At 31.8% G+C, this 5,989-nt stretch overlaps 1 non-coding gene across 1 annotated transcript; it reads right to left on the bottom strand.

The window, feature by feature from the left end:
* Positions 1 to 5,297: 5,297 nt before the first annotated feature.
* On the bottom strand, positions 5,298 to 5,376 carry TRNAC-ACA (transfer RNA cysteine (anticodon ACA)). The gene has a single exon. It is a non-coding gene; the product is annotated as a tRNA-Cys (tRNA).
* Between the last annotated feature and the right edge of the window lie 613 nt (positions 5,377 to 5,989).

The raw sequence follows: 5,989 nt of genomic DNA, 5'->3' as shown, positions 1-5,989 counted from the left end.
ACACACGCTGAGGTGTATTTTTCGTCGGCCTGGACAAAGAAAACAGTACCGAAAACAAATTTTATTGTAAACCCAAACGAAAATTCGTAAAAATAAGATTAATTTTCTTTGCTACCCGCTTACAACCGTGTATTATGGCAACACTTTTATTTTTGAGTTTTTCTTCCTGGGAATATTGATTAATTTAGATGTTATACAATATTTATTTATTTAAGGTCTTAGAAAAGACAATAAAAAAAATATATAAAAACAGTAATTAATATTTGTAGTAACACTTATAAAGATAGTGGACAAAGTGAAAAACAAAGTAAAAAATGGAGTAGAAACATGGTAAAAAATGGAGTAAAAACATAGTAAAAATGTAGTAAAAATATAATAAAAAATGAAACAAAAACAAAGTAAAAACGTAGTAAAAACATAGTAAAAATGTAGTAAAAACATAATAAAAAATGAAGCAAAAACATAGTAAAAACGTAGTAAAAACTAAATAATAAATGCAGTAAAAACATAGTAAAAAATGTATTGAAAACATAGTAAAAAATATTATTAAAAAATAAATTATTTTTTAAAACCCAGTAAAATGCGAAGTAAAAACAGAATACATAGGAAGAAACATATTTAAAGTCATAGTAAAAAATAAATGTGTATGGAAAAAAGCATATGTAAAAAAATTATTTAAAAAATTAATCAGTATTTGTGTAAGTAATGTCATTTTTATCTTCTTACTTGTTATATCTAGAAATATGCATTTGAATGTACCAAATGCAATATTTTATTTTTTACTTTTTATAGAGAATCTATAAACCATACTTTGATTTGTTATTTTTAATTTTTATTTAGTCTTTTTTTATTTTTAGTTGTTTATTTTTCCATACATATATTTACTTACATAGAATTTTCATTACAAAAATACACTTAAAATAAAGCTATACCGTAATTTAGAAAAAAATCCCACAAAGACTTCAGCGTCCGAGCATGGGCCATTCCCCTTTTAATAATTTATAAGTTTATAGTAAATAAATATGGTATGACATAACCATGAAAAGAAAAACAAGATAAGCATATGCTGCTATAGCAAAAACAGGATTTATTAACAGTACATATTTATTTTTAATGTTTTTTTTTAACGATGACTATCTGTTCCTTCCACGCTAATCCAAGACCTCAAACCTACTTTAATCTATATCAGAAATTTAAAGTTTTGTAATTCCTTAGGTAGGAGATTGAAGGATCTTGGACCAATATGTAAAGAGTGCCTCAGTGTGAACTTAGTTCCGCATCATGTAGCTTAATCACAAATAACGATCGACGTGCTTAAAAACGTGCTAAGCATTTGAGCGATCACAACGTTTATGCATGCTTAAGTTATCTCAGTCATATCTTCTAGAACATGCCTCCGTGGTCTGGTCTCCATTCTATGTGAATCGCATAAATCACATTGAATCAGTCCAACATCGCTTGCTTCGAAAAGTAGCATGGATGCTTGGACTAGAGAGAGGTAATAATTCCTATGCTGATATAGATTCAATGTAAATTATTAATCTAGTCTACAAAAACGTAGAACTAATATTGATTCCATGTATATGTTCGGCATACTAAAGACGTTCCATCATTACTGGGACCAGTAAAATTCAATATTCCGACTCGGAGGTTGAGAAACAATGAAGTATTGTTCATCGACCAGCATAAAACAAACTATGGCCTTAATTCTCCAATGACCCGTCTTTGTCGTATTGTTAACTCAAGACAAGATCTGAACTTTTTTGGTTTAAGTTTACAGCGATTTAAACGAGCACTAAATAAATAGTCCAGATCTTGTCTTGATGTCCCTTATGTTTGTCAATGCTATTTTCTTTTTTTTCGTGTTTTAAACTGTTCTTTTATTGTAATATTTAAACCCTATAAATTGTATATATGGACAATGTCCGTTAATAAATAAATAAATAAATTATAGGAGCAAAAATTCATAAACATTTCTTGTATACCCACGATGCCTTGGTGGGATTTTTTTGTTTATTATTTTTACTGTTATATGTATTTTATTGCTATGTAATTATCCTTTATTTTTTTATACTCTGTTTCACCTCTTATGTATATTATGAAAAAAAAACTTAAATAAAAAAATAATAAATAAATAATTACTAGACAATACAAAACTGTACAACGGACAACGGTCCGGTGCAAAAACGGTAAAAAAAAAAAAAGTCTTACGCTTCAGTATCAAGTCCAGGAACAATGACACATTGACGTTCAAAATACCTTCAAAGTCAATATTTTACATCTACTTTGCCAGGAATCAAAGCCAGGACCTCAAGAATGGATTCGTAATTATAAATTAGTTTCCTTTTTTACTTTTCATCTCGCCTGCTATATCTATGCAAAAAATATGCCAATGGGTCGCTTTTTTAAGACGTGAAGCAAGCAGAAACAAACAAACAAACACACTTTCGAATTTATAATATTAGTATGAATTATTAATCTTTGACGTAATTTAGAATTTTGACTTTTAGGTGTACGGTAATTTACGTAATAGCGTGAAAGTAAGTTAGTAACACTCGCATCCATTTTCTAGGTGTGCTCATTACAATTTAGGTAATTATTAAACTAACTACTTGGGCGGTGTGAAAACAGAAGTTGAATCATCACAAAATGGCGCTTATAAAATCGCAGTGAGAAAAAATCGTGTCACAATGCGCTGTATAATAGTATCATAAACAATTTTACCAGGAAGAACAGTTAAGTATTCGGTCATGTTTGTGGGAACTAATTGCTAATATAAATGTACAAATGTAATCATTATGTGTACTAGGTGCTAATAATTCTAAAGCAAAAGTGTTGCCAAATTTCTGGCCATCTTTGACCTCGCGTAACGTGACCAAACGTCATCTTTTAAAAGGAACCCCCGTTTTTAGAACAGATAAAAATAATCGAATGAATTTAGTAATCGAATGAGTTGATTCATGGCTTTTCAATTTTATTTCAAAATTCAATTTGTACCGGGCTGTGGTCCCGTGGCTAGTGTCGCGGACTCACGGATCAAAGGTCCAAGGTTCGTACCCCGCTCTGACCGTCTCGTCTTTAGAAGAGATACAGATAATTAAATGAATTTAGTAATCGAATGAATTGATTGACGACTTTTCAATTTTTTTTCAAAATTTTATTTGTACCGGGCTGTGGTGCCATGGCTAGTGTCACGGACTCACGGATCAGTGGTCCAAGGTTTGCATCCCGCTCTGCCACAACTAGGTTCCCATTTTCAAATATAAATTTTTGTGTAAAATGGAAATATTTAGGTAAATCATAAGAACGTAAATAATTCTCTAACAAAAATGTCATTCGGATAAAGTTGGTAGCTTTGAAACCTATGTTTGTTTACAAACGGGTAGTGGAGATTAATTTTTAAATGTCTTTCCATCCTAAGGAAGAAGGGGAGCACAGATAATTTCACAATGCTACAAAATTGCCCCTGAGTAGCGCCTGCTAACGTTACTCAACATAAGCATTCTCATTTGCATTGTAATAACTCGGCTACGCCATAAAAGTCTTATAAAATAATTCGGTTTGTTGGATAACGCGTCAGATATCTCCATCCGATACGTCTTCTATTTACGAAGCCACTTCGGGTGGATTCCGAAACATTCCGAACGAATAAGGCGTCAGGTATTTACGAACGTGCGTCCTGTTGCCCCTAAGCACAGTTTCGGGACGCTGAAATATCCCGTTTTCAGAAAAAGGTCAATCTACGGTACACATTGAAAAAGGTAGTGGAGAAAATCATAAAATCTTCTGACGTAGCGCCGCGATGATAGCATAACTAGAGGTTTGCAGTGGCCTCGAAACGAAACATTTTTAAGTCTAACGAGGTTTAGAGGATGACAAATTTTCTGGCGAAATCATCGTTGGAGAAAATAACAAAGTGATTTCCGGAATGGGGGAAACAATTAATGGTCACATTAACCTAGTGAGACGTGAGCTTAGATTTTTGTCTGCAGTTAATCATTAAGAACGGCCCAGTATCTGCTTTCAATATTAATTTATTAAAATGATTCCCCAACAAAGTCACGCAATACAAGTTTGTAGTTTTATCAGCAGAGATGAAGCTGTTGAGAATATGGGACTCCGGGAGATCTGGGTTATAAATCACTTTCAACAATAATTATTGTTGAAAGTGATTTATTTTATGTATAAAAGCTAGTTTTCTCCATACTTTCGTTCTCTATGAGAAACAAACACATACGGAAATGTTTATCAAACACCAAGTATATTATCAATTAAAAGGCTCTACGTAAATCAGGAGGTAATCTTTCAAAATGGTCGTGTTTACTTTTGTTAAAATTGAGTTTACGCGACTTTTTGGGTTCAGTTTTTATATTGCAGCAGAACAGTGAGGGACTTGACCAAATTTGGAATTTAACAATTTAAAAACATTGAATTTTTGTGCAAATAGAAGTTATATGAATACATTTGAAACAAAAGCGATGCTCTAAAATAAACGTACAAAAATATACTGAAAAAAAAACTCGTTTTTGACCTGATCATTTTTAAGGATTACCTCCTGAAATATTGATATCTCAAAATGTTATTATTAATTGAACCGGCATTCATTTCATAACACTTCATTATACATTATTATGAAAAGAAAACTTTGTTATAAGTGTTACACAATTTTTATTATTTTACAAGAACACTACTACAGTTTCGGGAGAGCACTCCTCCCATCGACGGGTGATATAAAACTTTGTTCTTGTAAAAGAGTAGTGTTCTTGTAAAATAATAAAAGTTGTGTAACACTAATTATTTATTTATTTAAAAAAAAAAAGAAATATTCTGTTCTTATAATTTACGCAAATATTTAATTTTAAGGGCCATTTTCAACGAGTTGTAAATAACTCACTATTAGAAAATGGAAATCAAGTTGGGGTAGAGTGGAATTCGAACCACGGACCTTGACCTGATGGTCCGTTAGTCCGAGACTGAATTAATAACAAAGTTTTATTTTCATAATAATTTATCCCAACATATTATCAGAAAAATTAATTTATAGAAAAAATGCTTTAGATAGTAATACGTAAAAGATAAAAGAAATGAAAACCTTTTGTTTTTACTTCCATCATCGACATCATTCCCTTACCGCACCTAGTGGTGCATAGAGCATTTCATTGGTACATAGATCGCTGAGTATCTTGAACATTTTTGTTACATGAAGATAAAACGATCAGTGTTACGTTTCAGGTGCCAGTCCAGAGACTATGAAAAAATATTTTAAATGAAAAACATTTTATAAAATTAATATTTCATGTCAACCATGTCGGGAATCGAACCCGAGACCTTTTGCATTGTAGGCAAACGCGCTGACCATTACACCACGAGGCTGACTTTTTTACTTTTGAAGCTTACTATTCTGAATATTTCTTAATTTACGTTCGTCTCAGAATTTTACAATCGGAAAAAAAACAGTGCATCCAATCACCCGCTAACCTGCTCACCCGCTCACCCGCTCACCCACTCACCCACTCACCAACTTACCTCCCATTCACTCACCCACTTACTTCATATTTTACTGACAGTGCTTGTTAATACGGTGCTTAGTTTAAATGGTATTTATATGCTAACGGTTTCCTTCTATAATAATTTACATACATACATAATATTAGTATAACTACTTAAATTATTATAAATACACAGATCGTCGTCACAACTTTTTAAGAAAACCCCAATGCCTTTTACAAAACATTATTTACACACGTAATTTTTCTAAAACGAGTGTAAAATATTGACTGAGATGCCTTCAATTGACAATTTCTAAAAACTACATAAGTATAATTAATACGATTTTGTTCTTCCCACCGTGAAATTGCAATGCCAAAACCATTATTAACAGGATCTTGACAAAATATTATTACCATTGTAAACTACGGAAGTCTAACAGATTTTTTGCGGATTTGACGACTTGTCAAACAAAAAATACACATAAAGGTCAATATGGCCT

Source organism: Micrasema longulum, unplaced genomic scaffold (genome assembly GCF_059751315.1).
Source record: "Micrasema longulum isolate JH-2025_06_02 unplaced genomic scaffold, ASM5975131v1 h1tg001794l, whole genome shotgun sequence".
Taxonomy (NCBI): domain Eukaryota; kingdom Metazoa; phylum Arthropoda; class Insecta; order Trichoptera; family Brachycentridae; genus Micrasema; species Micrasema longulum.
This window is presented reverse-complemented; position numbering and strand designations above follow the sequence as displayed.